Raw genomic sequence first — 14,334 nt, 5'->3', positions numbered from 1 at the left:
CGTGCAAACAACTTTGGTTAGTAAAAATCCCACTGAGCCACGCTCCGCAGATTTAATCCACTTCCCTGATTATATCAAAAGTAGATGAGCCATTTTCCCCTTTACAATCTGACTCCTGTGTCTATACATTAATACCCTTAGCTGGACCAGGCTTCCCCTTCATCTCCATGTTTAGTAATTAAGAAATCCTAAAAAAAAAAAGGTTCTCTCTCCCATTAAGCAGACCCTGGTTCCTTAGGACTATCCTGTTATATGAAGGGCAGCTGGGCTGAGGTTTTTTTTTAATTAGCTGTGATTGAACTGATATGGAAAAAGTTGAGATGCCCACCACTTTCTCCCCTTGTGTAATGGCAATTCTGTGTAATGTGTCTGAATAGTTGAATTTATTTATTTGCCTGAGATGAAGCACTGACAACATATAAAACAAGCCTGCCTTGGGGTAATGTGTGTGCATTTTGCAGTTGCTGGAATCTACCTACCTACCTAAAATATCAGCTCCCATTGCTCAGTCCCAGCTCCTGCCAACCTAGCTGTTTGAAAGCACGCAAAAAAGTGCAAGGAGATAAATAGGTACCGCTCTGGCGGAAAGGTAAACGGTGTTTCTGTGCGTTCCTCTGGTTTCAGTGTTCCGTTGCACCACATGACCCGGAAAAACTGTCTGCGGACAAACGCTTACTCCCTCGGCCTGTAAAGTGAGATGAGCGCCGCAACTCCAGAGTTGTCTGTGACTGGACTTAACTGTTGGGGTCCTTTAAAATATCAGGACTGAACAGCACTGTTGGGTGGGGTGGGGGGATTCTCTCTCTTCCAGTAATGCCAATGTGGTCTATTGAAAACTTTGGGCATTATAACAGTGTTTTAAATGTGGTTAATGTAAGGACTGTGACAGGGAAGAAAGGCTGTATTCCGTTCACTTTCAGGTTCCAGTTACAGATAGGTAGCCGTGTTGGTCTGCCATAGTCAAAACAAAACAAATTCCTTCCAGTAGCACCTTAAAGACCAACTAAGTCAGTTCTTGGTATGAGCTTTCGTGTGCATGCACACTTCTTCAGATACACAAGTATCTGTGTATCTGGAAGTAAGTCTCTGTGTATCTGAAGAAGTGTGCATGCACACGAAAGCTCATACCAAGAACTGACTTAGTTGGTCTTTAAGGTGCTACTGGAAGGAATTTGTTTTGTTTTCACTTTCAGGTTGTAATTCTATAGATGCTTACCTGCATTCAATGGGACTTACTTCCAAGTATATATGCACTGTCAGGTGCCCCAAGGAGCTTCTTGCCACATCTGTCCAGAACATGCTTTAAAAACAAACAACACTTAAAGTAAGATTTTAATCTTCACTGTGTAGAACGGAAACATGTCATGCCACTTCACAGACGAATGTGGATTTTCACAGGTTGGGAAGTAGGATAGATTTCCTCTAATACTGTCACAATTCCTAAACCCAATCATCAGTAAGGTTTCCCTTTTCTTAAATCAGCTAGTTGTAGAGGCTGAAGAATATGGCTTTGGGAGAACTGAGTCCAAATCTCAGATTAGCCATGGGGCTCACTAAGTACGGTAGTTTGCAGTTCCTTATCTTAACCTAATTCAGCCCACCTCACAATGTTACTAAAAGGAGGCAGAGCCAGCCCTACTGTTGGGCAGAGGGAGGCGGCTGTCTGAGACGGCCAATGCTGATTGGCAGAAGATGCCAGAACTGTACAGTGCCATGATGTCTGCCCCCTGGACTCCCTAAGTTAGCCAGCTGGTGGAGGACCCGACTGCTGGAAAAAAATTCACCTGCCAGTTTTATTCTGTTGCATTTATATTTCACTTTTTTTCTCCAAGGAGTTAAAGGCAGCAGGTATGGTTCTCTCCCTCCTCATTTAATTCTCACAACAACCCTGTGGGGTAGGTTCGGCTGAGAGGTAGTGGCTATCCCAAGGTCACCCAGTGAGCTTCATGCCCGAGTGGGGATTTGAACCCTGGTCTCCTAGGATCTAGTCCAATACTGGCTCTCTGTATGTGGCCTTTGTATGTGGCTTCGATATGTTGAATGAAGTGGTGGTAGTGAGGGAATCTTGTTCATAACCTCAGGCAGCAAAGATGTTTGGCCTGGTCTTGGGAAGGAGACATGACATACAACTTGCAGAGCACTGAAAAAGCTTTTAGAAAGGTAAATAGGAATATTTGGATTGAAGAAGAGACAATTTGAGGATGTTTCATAGAATCATAGAATCATAGAGTTGGAAGAGACCACAAGGGCCATCGAGTCCAACCCCCTGCCAAGCCTCTGCTTAAAGACCTCCAAAGAAGGAGACTCCACCACACTCCTTGGCAGCAAATTCCACTGTTGAACAGCTCTTACTGTCAGGAAGTTCTTCCTAATGTTTAGGTGGAATCTTCTTTCTTGTAGTTTGGAACCATTGCTCCGTGTCCGCTTCTCTGGAGCAGCAGAAAACAACCTTTCTCCCTCCTCTATGTGACATCCTTTTATATATTTGAACATGGCTATCATATCACCCCTTAACCTCCTCTTCTTCAGGCTAAACATGCCCAGCTCCCTTAGCCGTTCCTCATAAGGCATCGTTTCCAGGCCATTGACCATTTTGGTTGCCCTCCTCTGGACACGTTCCAGTTTGTCAGTGTCCTTCTTGAACTGTGGTGCCCAGAACTGGACACAGTACTCCAGGTGAGGTTTCCTTAAGGCTGCTACCAGGTAACATGGGAGGACTTAACAACCTAAGAACAAATATAATGACTCAACCAAGGAAGGACATTTGGGTGGATACTTCCATTACACCAGCCTTGTTTACGTGTATTTAGAAATCTATCAAAACAGCTCAATCTCAGGTCCTGATTTCAAAAGCCCATTGACATGTTTGCTGCCAGGGTTTTATTGTATTTCTTACCTTTATATCCCCCTCCTTCCTTCCATCATGTAACCCAAGTTAGCATACATGTCAGTCTTAGAGAAGTCCACATTTAAAGCACATCCAACACACATTTAAAGCACATGACCTTCCCCCAAAGAACCCTGGGAACTTTGTTTGTTAAGGCTGCCTGGAATGGTATCTCTGTGAGTGGGGAATAGTCATTCCCAGGATTCTCTGGGGGAAGGTCATGTGATTTAAATATGTGCTAGACATGCTTTAAATATATGTGTGGATCTGCAGTCTCCCATCCAGGCACTGTCCAAACCTCCTTGGCTTTGGCAAAGTGGTAGCCTCAGCTGCCTTCAGACCATATCTTGGAACCATAGCCTTGCACATGGGGCTAGTACCTCCTTGAGCATATGTAAAGTCTAAGAACAACCTAACACCTCTAGGGTTTGGATGAAATTATTAAAGGGCAAAGACGTGTGGATTCTAGCCACCTTTGGACTCAAGAGCCTTGTTCTACAGCGCTAGATCACATCCCTCTCAATATCATCAGTAGGATCCAGGAACCAGCACCTTAATGCAATGCTGTGTTTCTCTTCTGTTGTACATAAAGTTAGACTGGGTCACAGAACAGGAAAGAGAAAAATTGTTTCAAGACAGCAAGAGAGTTTACTGAACATGAGAACAGCTGCAGAACTGGGTAATGCAGCACCCTGAGCGAGGGCAAAAGTTGTAACCCCTCCAAATATTTCTTATTTGCACTATAATTCCTTTCAGTACAGTCACTTTTTATGGATCTTCTCAGTAGGCACTCATATAATTTTAGGTGGTGGTGGTGGTTGTTATAATATTTTGCGCTCCCTCAGCTCTGCATGCCCACACTGCCTTAAATCTGGCACTGATAAGAACCTCCTTTCTCTCTTGCATTCCACTTATAATATCCCTTTTCCTCCTCATCTATTCCTCCTTTCTAATACCTTTTGAGTTCTGCTGCTGTGTCTGCCACAATCTTCTGGGAAGAGCAAATGGGAAACAAAAGCAGCCTCTATATCTATCCATCCATATCAATGGCTCTCTTTGGCCATTCAGAGTGAAGACAGCCTGGCAGAGAGGAGAGAGAGATGGATGGACTGTTACTGTTGTGTCACCATCCTTATTCTCTGCCTGGGCCTTTGGCGGGAGAGAGCAGCATGAGGAGCAGCACGCCACCAGCAAGGTCACCCTGTCACAGCGCATGGCGTGGAGGGAGGGAGAGGATGGCAGAGATTCAGGAGTGGGTGCTCAGAACAATGGCTGCAGTCAGGAGAGGAGTGGGAGGAAATGAGATCAGAGATAGCGTCAGAAGAAAGCAAAGTTCATGGGCACTGGAGATGGGGCCTCCCACCCTCTGCAGAAAGTAACAGGATTCACCTGACAAGGTGTTGAAGAAAGCAGCCCTGGGGATGGATTTATCTATTGGCAGCTCCTGGGCCAAACAGACCCCTTTGGAAGGATGAACCACAGGCCAAGCATGCGAAGCGTGGAAGTTGCACCTACCGGGGGCAGAGTGTCTAAGGATAAAGTGCAAGAAATCTGTAACTGGATCTCCCAACTTTTTAATATATTAGTTATTTTATTTATCTATTTATAAAAATATTTAGTACATACTGCTGTAACATAAAACTATATCACAGCAGTTTACAGCAATATAAAAATCATACTCGCTGTAACATCAAACCCAGGATTGGGGATCCTATGACTTTCCAGATGGTACTCATCTCTCATAATCCCTGATCCCATGCTAACTGAAGCTGGTGGGAGTTGGAGCCTAATAATAATAATAATAATAATAATAATAATAATAATTTATTTGTACCCCGCCCATCTGGATGGGCTTCCCCAGCCACTCTGGGCGGCTTCCAACAAATATTAAAAATACATTAAAATATCACACATTAAAAACTTCCTTGAACAGGGCTGCCTTCATATGTCTTCTAAATGTCAGGTAGTTGTTTATCTCTTTAACATCTGATGGGAGTGCGTTCCACAGGGCGGGAGCCACTACCAAAAAGGCCCTATGCCTGGTTCCCTGTAGCTTAGCTTCTCACAGTGAGGGAACCATCAGAAGGCTCTCGGTGCTGGACCTCAGTGTCTGGGCAGAACAATGGGGGTGGAGACGCTCCTTCAGGTACAGTATACTGGGCCGAGGCCATTTAGGGCTTTAAAGGTCAGCACCAACACTTTGAATTGTGCCCAGAAATGTACTGGGAGCCAATGTAGGTCTTTCAGGACCGGTGTTATATTATCGTCCCTGGTCTAATGCCCCTCTAAGTCACAGCTGTGGTCCAAAGAGCCCCAACCAGAGTTTTTATTATTCATGGAGGGGCGGGAATATAAAGCCACCATACCAGTGACTTTAAATCTGCTTAAATGCCCAGATCCTACTCCTTGATTAAAGCAGCTCTTGGGTGGAGCTGAGTTCTAATCCAGGTCAGCTCAAAATCCTGTCCAGATGAGCCACAGATGAGACATTCAGCACTGTAGCTGCTCAGCCTGTCCTTGAGGCATTGCTGAGCTTTAGCCCCAAATTTCCCTCCACACAGCTCAGAGGATGAGTCACACAGAAAACAGGTGACACCAAAGAGGAAAAGATGATTTCTGACATAAATAGGACCTCAGGCCTGGAATGCAAGACTAGCCTTCTGCAAACCTCAGAGCAGATTACATAGAGACAATGTTTCAACTTGAAACCTTGCCATAAGAGAGAAGGAGAGCATCTAATTGTTCCTTCATTTCCCCCCCATTTCTGTAGTGCCTTGATCTCACGTGCTTCAGGGCCCCTCTACTTTTGATGCTGTCCTCCAGAAACAGTTTGCATTCTGTCTCACTATTCCTCCCCCCTTTCTCTTCATTCTTACTTCCTTTTGTTCTGAGCAATCAGAAAACAAAGGGGACATTCTTTGTTTTTTGGGTGGTTTTTTTCCAAATCAGCCTTGGAATGTAGATGAAGTACAAAAGCAGGGATAAGCACCTGCTGCTGCCCTCTGGCGCCATGCTGTGGCTCCTAGCTGCATGTGCATGGAGAAACCACATGCATTAGTGTGAACAGATTACTGCAGAGGTTTTCAAACTTTTTGAGTCCACGGCTCCCTTAACCAACTACATTCTTTCTGTGCCACCCCTGTGGGGCTCAAGAGCCCAGTTGTGTCACCCCTTGCCTGCAGAGCTGGCAGCCTCACTCTCTTTTTTGAACACCCTCCCCTGTGAAGTGTTCCCTCAGACTCCTCTCCTCTCCCCTTTCCTTGGGAGTCCTCTGGGCAGCCACTGCCCCTGGTCTCTTAGTTTCACCCCCTGCCCCAAAGAGGGGTGCCTCCCAGAGGCACCATTCACCTGCGAAGCTTATAGAGTCATACCTCCGGTTGAATGTGCTTCAGGTTGAGTGCTTTCGGGTTGTGCTCCACAGCAACCCGGAAGTAACGGAGCGCGTTACTTCCGGGTTTCGCCGCTTGCATATGCGCAGGTGCTCAAAATGACGTCACGCGAATGCATGGAAGCGGCAAAACGTGACCTGCACATGCACAGACGCGCCGTTGCATCTTACGTTCCATTCATGATGCAAACGGGGCTCCGGAACGGATCCTGTTCGCATCCCGAGGTACCACTGTAGTTTATAGCCAGGGCTGCTGCAATAAACAGCTGTGCAAGCCTTTGGGAGACAGAGACAGGAGAGGGCATCAGAGGAGGGAGGGAAGGAAAGAGGGACAGAGGCCTGTGACATCCCTGACCATCATTCAAGGCACCCAGGGTGCAACGGCACACTGGCTGAAAACCACTGGATTACTGTAACATACTCCACGCTGGCAGCTTTTGAAAGGTTCTCAATAACTATCACTAATCCACAGGAATGCCAACTTAGCCCCGTGACCATGGGTGCCCAGGGCAGTAGGTGCCATGCGGCGTGCATGGCCCTGGCACTGAAATTTGTGGGTGCCCAACTCCTTCATGGGGATATTGTGGGTACTTGGGCACCCAGGGCCCCAGGGAGTTGGTAATTCCAGAATGTTAACTGGGGATGGCAAGAGTGGAACATACAGTGTTGATTCTAAGACAACTTCACTGGATCCCAGTTGGTTTCTAGGCCCAATTCAAAGGGACCTGTTTAACCTCTATGGCGTTTAATTGTGTACAGCTAGGATAGCTCAAGGACCAATGTCTCCCTTATAAAACATACCTATTCATTAATAAAAACTTTCTGAGAAACCTTACTTTGGTGGGTGGGTGGTTAGCCAAACAGGGCATTGAGACCTTGGCATTCTCTTTGTAGGGTCATTGACCGTGCTTCCACTCTTCTGGCTGTTACGGAACTGATACGGATGAGTCTTTTTCCCCCCAGAAGGGTTTTGGGGCTTATTGATCACTTTTATCTGATTCAACTTGACATTCTTTTCTCTCCTGATTTTCCTTGCTTCGCAACCTGTTTTATTATTTATGCAGCTTGATTTGTTGGATTTTATGTAGTTTTTAACCAGGTTTTTATTAGTTGCCCTTCAGATCTATCAGCTCAGAATATAATATAAGAACGTATTAAATTAATACATGTACAACATGACAGCAGAGATGCTTCTTTATTCCACTGTAAAAACATAGCTATAAGGAAGAAGATAGACCCCACCTGATTTAGTGGCTTTAAACAACATCCCATTAGGGATGTTTTCTGCAAAAGGAGACCAAAATCTCCTCACTTTGGCCAGAAGGAAACTGAATTGTAAACCCTTTTGAAAACTGAAATATTACACAGTAAATATTGCCAGTGGTAATTCTTGTCCAGATATCCGTATTCTGCAGCTGGTCATCACATATAAAACCCAATGTTCTGCTGGGATCAAATAATACTGCAGATGTTCATCTAGTTGCTAAATTTACAGAGGGCCCAGTTGCAGCAGTTTATGTAAGAACTAGGGACAGGAATGATGACCCAGACTTGATCAACATGTCAAGTTGTCATGTTTCTACAAGCCACATCATAAGCAAATAATGCAACCCAGACCATGTCCACCCCTATTTTTGCAAGGCAAATTGGTCTTCCAAGGGAAATCTTCAATTAGATTCATGATGTAAACAAGTGATGCTGAAGTGCAAGGTAAAGAGGCCTCGCTCCAGACGGCCATGGGCAGGTATGACTCACCTACAGTACATTTGCACCAGGCATTAGTTTGACAAACATCCAGTTAGAAGTAGCACTTGCTCTTCCACTTAGGGACTATGGTCAGTGTTCCAGTACATTGAAAATTGCTTAAAAGATTAACAGAACTGGTTTTTCTTTATATCAAGGGCTTGTTAGCATCAGAAAGTGGAACAGGATATGCACATGCTCCTCCCTGGTGCCAGTTAACTTCTGGAAGGTCAACTTGAGTCAGTATCAATGCACATCCACAAGCATGCAAAACTAAGAACAGCATAGCATCTCAATTCAAGAAAGTTAAGTCTCAGAGTCATTTTGCATTCTGCAATCACAGCTCAAATTCTGTAACTGTATAATACTTCCTACTAGCAACATTTGGGTTTCTGAACAAGGATTTTTAGCTGGGGCTCAGAAACAGATCTGATATTTCTGAGTAAGGAAACCGCCATGATGTGGCCTTTTATGATTTCTGAACATTTAGTAAACATGAGAACATAGGAAGCGAGTCAGACCCATAGGAGCCAACTCCTAGGGGCCGAGGTCCCTTCAGGCCCCCCAATAAAATATTTGAGGGAGTTGCCCCAAGTTCATAGGTATTGCCATTCAAATGGTGTGCATACACCGCACCATTTAATTATGTGGGGCAGGGCTTACCTGCTTCCCCCAATATTTTATTTGAGTTGGCACCACTGAAACCATTGGTCCACCTAGCTCAATAATGCTGATATGCCAAGGGAACCTTTTCGTCTCAATTCCTGTTTGGGGGGCCATATGCCAACAGTGGGCACAGGCAGTGTGAAAATGAACAGAGAAACAGATGCATGTGATTCTTACCTTTGTTCAGTAGGCTATATATCAGCAGTGCTGTTTTTAATGTTTTATGACCGTGAACTTCCCTTCTGGTCACAGAAGTGTATATCCTGATGCTCACATTGCAGTGGAGGTGGCCAGCTTCATCATCATTATTTTTTAAAAGCCCCAACACTGCAATTGCAATAAACATAATCCATCATCATCGTTTCAATACTGCAGGTCGGAAACAAAGACAAAGTGCAGATTATAACAGCCCTGCCATGGACACCTGTGTTATTATCTCCACATGTGATGTTGGGGGCAGGAGTTTACAGCATATCCTCCACTTTTCTCCAGTTAAAATAGGAACGCCCTATCTTAATAATAATAATAATAATAATAATAATAATAATAATAATTTTGTTTATGCCCCACCCATCTGAATGGATTGCTCAAGCCACTCTGGGTAGCTTCCAACATATATAAAAACATAATAAAACATTAAACATTTAAAAACTTCCCTATACAGAGCTGCCTTCAGATGCCTTCTAAAGGTTGTATAGTTGCTTATTTCCTTGGCTCAGGGGTCGCAAAACTCCATACCCTCCAACATTTATCTGATGAAAATAGAGATGTCCAGTGCTTTTTTCCTGGGGGTACGCATACCCCTAAACATTTTGTGAATCTTTGCACATTTACTGTATTTATTTTTCCCGATTTGCACTATACAATTGTGATTTTATTCAGTCAAAATGAGAGTACCCCCTAAACATTTTTTTGGAGGGGGGGGAAGCACTGGGGATGTCCTATGGAAAAGTGGGACATTCTGGGATGAAATCAGAAAACTGGAATGGCTTCTGTAAACCTGGGACTGTCCCTGGAAAATAGGGACATTTGGAGGGTCTGATGCAGTTATCCTGTATTGTCATGATTATCATATTATCAAGTGAGGGGCTGAGACTGGCAGATATTCTGATAAGGAGAGTGATTACCATGGGGCTTTCTCCATCCCTGACATAGGCCCAAGGCTTGTGGTGCTTGGTAAATGGAGTCCTGTCAACTACCACAGAGAGGTGTCATTTCTGGGAGGCCTCGGCAGGCTCTCAAATAAATCAACAATGGGTGGGGAACCTTAAACTGAGCCTGAAGGCCACTTTTATCATTTGAGGGGCCAGATGCCAGTACTGGGTGAGGCTAGAGGGCAAAGTGGGCCTTGCAACTGTGAGGGGAGAGACTCCATCAGGCAAGGCCTCCTTCCACCTGCCTTGCCCCACCCTCTAGTCTCTGCTTCTCAATTTGTATTGTATTATTTTATGTACTGTGGCTTGCCATTGTTTTATTGATTACAGTTTTAGAAATTATTTATTGTAACTGTTGAGTGGATTTCTGTTTAACTTTTATGTCTTGATATTATTACTTTATACTACTCTAATAATTGTTGAATATTAATTTTTGATGTAGGTTGCTTATTTTAAAGTTTTAGTATCACATTTTTGTACCGCATTAGATTGTTATAATATGTACATTTTTTGTTTCTTCAGCTTGTAAACCACCTTGAGTATTGTAAGATAGAAAGGCGGTATACAAATAAAATAATAATAATAATAATAATAATAATAATAATAATAATAATAATGGGTGTGTTACCTTTGTACACTAGGCTAGCTTCAACACCCTCACACGTTCCTCTCTTTCCAGGCGTGCAGGAGGCATTAGAAAAATTTTAAGTAACTGTTCCAGACAGGTAAAAACACCTGAGCAGAGTACAGAACAGGGTTGTGGCTCAGGGAAGAGAGCTGAGAGAAGCCTGGGAGGCTCATTTGGGCTTTTAGGCCCAAAGCCTTTCCCCAGGCTCACCTTCTGTATTGTTGTAAACAAAATCTGCCCTTCTTCCCTTATGGGGTATCCAAGAGCCCGTATAGAGTCCGTAAGTGAGTTCCCTATCGGTAGGAGAAAATAACAGAGGCCAACCAAAGAATATTGAGAAGCAAAGCAGCTAGTAAGCCTGATCTTTATTAAAACTGTTGCAACAGGGTGCTCCCCTCACACGCAGGAGGACGGAGAAGGACCCCGAACAAAGGTGTGCCTGCCCTTATATAGACATTTTAAATTCCCTGCCCTGGAGCTCAAGACCACCCCTCCATACATCATACATACATCACAGGTGGGGTGTAACCCAAGACCACCCACCACAAACATCATACCTACATCACAGAAAAGATGGTCTACAACAGAAATTTGAATGTTGTTGTTTTTCCTGTCTGTCAGGTTATCTGATAATGTCTTATCTGATTACTTTTCCTGGTAGTCAGCCCATTCCTTTGAGATGGTGATTACCTATTTCCTGAGACAATGGGAAGGTTCCCTCACCCCCTCCCTCCTTGCAGAGAAAACATTTGGTCAGTTTGGGAGTCAAAATGGTTTCAAGGCGGTCTTCCTGTGCTGCTCCAGACATGTGGTCCACATATCTATGTTTGTGCTTGGTTGGTACATTTATGATCATTTATTATATATATATAAAAAGGTAAAGGGACCCCGGACCATTAGGTCTAGTCGCGGACGACTCTGAGGTTGCGGTGCTCATCTTGCTTTACTGGCCAAGGGAGCCGGCGTACAGCTTCCGGGTCATGTGGCCAGCATGACTAAGCCACTTCTGGCAAACCAGAGCAGCGCATGGAAATGCCATTTACCTTCCCGCCGGAGTGGTACCTATTTATCTACTTGCACTTTGACGTGCTTTCAAACTGCTAGGTTGGCAGGAGCAGGGACCGAGCAACGGGTGCTCCCTGCATCACGGGGATTCAAACCGCTGACCTTCTGATTGGCAAGCCCTAGGCTCTGTGGTTTAACCCACAGCACTACCTGCATCCATATACATATATATATATAACCTTAAAATTTTTATTACTGTAGACATTTCCCATTTAGGATGATCTGTAGGATGCAGGACCACCAGCCCCTTAATGCCACACGGTGCTTCTCTCTCCCCTCCAAGCATGTAGAATTAAGACTGGATCCAGAAAAAGGGGAATACTTATTTCAGGACAAGCCAGCAAAAGAGTCTGCTGAGCATGAGAGCATCTGTTTCTCTTTTGCATTCTGCCATGGCGTCTTCGTTGGCTGCCCTTTTGCAATAACTTTTGAGTCCCACTGCTGTCTCTGCTGCAAAATGATAGAGAGCCTATGGGAAACAAAAGCGACCTCTGTTATCTATCCATCCATTCAGATGGCTGCCATTCCAAGTGGAGAAAGAGAGCCTGGCAGAGAGAGGAAGGAAGGAAGGAAGGAAGGAAGGAAGGAAGGAAGTTAGTTAGTTAGTTAGTTCTGGGCTATTACTGTTGTGGCATCATCCTCATTCCCTGCCTGGGCCTTTGGTGGCAAAGGATGGCAGGAGCAGCACCACAGCCACCGGCAAGGTCACCCTTTCACAGTGCATGGCATGGAGGGAGGCAGAGGATGGCAGAGATTCAGGAGTGGGCGCTGAGAACAATGGTTGCAGTCAGGAGAGGAGTGGGAGGAAATGAGATCAGAGATAAGTGTCGGAAGAAAGCAGAATTCATGGGCGCTCGCTGCAAACAGGGCCTCCCAGCCTCAGTTAAAAAACAACTGATGGGGGCTGATGTGCTGAAGGCAGCAGCCCTGGGGCAGGATCTGTCTCTTGGCAGCTTCTTGGCCAAGCAGGCACTATGGAAGGATGGGCCATAGGCCAAGGATACGAGGCACGGAAGGGGCACCAAGTAAGCAGCAGTTCCCCCATGCAGCCCTTTTCCTGATTGAATTCCCATTATGCTTCATGCGATCTTCAAAGTTAATTTTTAAAAATGGCAAAACATTATTACCCTTCTGAAGCACAGTATTCCATAATCAACAAAACCCCTTCGGTGTTCAGAGTCATAGGTGCCAGTGTGGCACCTTCACTATAACGTCACAAAAAAGTGAGCGAGCTGTGTGCATGTGCATTGAAGAGGAAGCATGATGCTGGAGCCTAAAGTCTGCAACTTGCAAGTCTTGAAATGAGAGTATACAAGGTGTTGAGGTAATTGGGTTAGTCTCTTGTCTGGTGGAGGGGTGTGAATGTGTGGTCCGCTGAGGTTGTTAGGGCAAAGAAGTCATAATGACTGTTTGCAACGTTACTGAATATATCAAATATAGCAGTTTTTAGAGACCGTAACTCTTTCATTTTAAGCAAGGATATAAATCACCACAGGATCCAATCAGATTTGACCTTTAAGTGCTCTACTATCCAATTTGGACCAGACATATAGCTGTGACGTGTGATCTCCTCCCACTGTTGCGTAACTCTCTTAAGGCTGGCAAAAGTTGGGAATCCAGAAACAACTGGAAGGTTACAGGTTTATCACTAGTTAAAACATCCCACTCCTCTACTCTAGCTCTGATCCAAACTGCCCCAACAGAGTTGTTGAGGAAATATACAGGAACTATGCAAGTGACTTTCAACCTGCTTAAAACTTGAGTTCTTAAATGACCAAATCCTACCCCGAGATTAGAACATCTCTCAAGTGCAGCAGAGTTCCTATCCAAGTCAGCTCAAAGTCCTGCCCCAGATGAGCCACAGGTGAGAAACTCAACATGGCGGCTACTCAGCCTGCCTTTAGGCATTGCTGGGCTTTAGCCACAAATTTCCCTCCACCCAACTCAGAGGGTGAATAACAAAGGAAATAGGTGACACCAAAGAGGAGGGGGAAAGTTACGGTTGATCTAATTATGGCCTCAGGTCGTTTCTTGGCCTGTAATATGTTAAGTTTGATTATAAACTCTTCATTGTTCACACAATCCCAAAGTGAGAAACACGTAAACATAATAAAACAGTTCATTTAAAGATACCTTGACTATTTTGACATCAGAACATCTAATTGTTACCTGGTTACTTCCAATCTCTGCAGGGCCTTGATCTCATAGGCTTCAGGAGACCTCTAATCTAATCCTGTCCTCCCTAAACTGTTTGCAATCTTTTTCTAATATCCTCCCCACTATTTCTTCAATCTTCCTCCATGTGTTCTGATGCAAAGCAGTTAGAAAGCCAGAGATATTCTCTGTTTAATAAAAATCATCACCACCATCTCATATTGTTATGGATTTGGAACGATGGACGTATTAGGAGGTAAGCACCTAGAGCTGCCTTCTGCTGCCACCCTGTGCCTACTAGCAAGAACTACACAGGAGAAATAAATCACCCAAACCAGGAAATTTGCATCTTCTTCATATTCAGATTTGATGACTGCAACAGACTCTATAATGGCTGCTATTGAGCAGATATTACAATTGGTCCAGAATGTGGCTGCCATAATTTTAAGTGGGTCAAACAACTTCTTTGCGATGTTATGGTCCAAAGGAAGGCAGAGCAATACGTTAGGCACCAGCTTGGCGCAGGAGTTCCCAGAAGTCTGTGTACAAGGCGCCATCCAACAGTAGATGTAGAACGATGTAGAACTCTGCAGCGGGGTTGCTAAAAGGGACCAGGCATTTCAAATGTAGTACGTTGGTCCTTGCTCTT

General features: G+C 44.5%; 1 long non-coding RNA gene across 1 annotated transcript; it reads right to left on the bottom strand.

Annotated features, from left to right (window-relative positions):
* Positions 1 to 1,190: 1,190 nt before the first annotated feature.
* Positions 1,191 to 10,514, bottom strand: LOC309335137. The gene is made up of 5 exons (XR_014153384.1): positions 10,467 to 10,514; positions 8,862 to 9,011; positions 4,571 to 4,673; positions 3,844 to 3,967; positions 1,191 to 1,300 (listed from the first exon to the last, which is right to left on the bottom strand). It is a non-coding gene; the product is annotated as an uncharacterized lncRNA (long non-coding RNA).
* Between the last annotated feature and the right edge of the window lie 3,820 nt (positions 10,515 to 14,334).

Source organism: Podarcis erhardii, assembly GCF_964252035.2.
Source record: "Podarcis erhardii genome assembly, chromosome: 2".
Taxonomy (NCBI): domain Eukaryota; kingdom Metazoa; phylum Chordata; class Lepidosauria; order Squamata; family Lacertidae; genus Podarcis; species Podarcis erhardii.
This window is presented reverse-complemented; position numbering and strand designations above follow the sequence as displayed.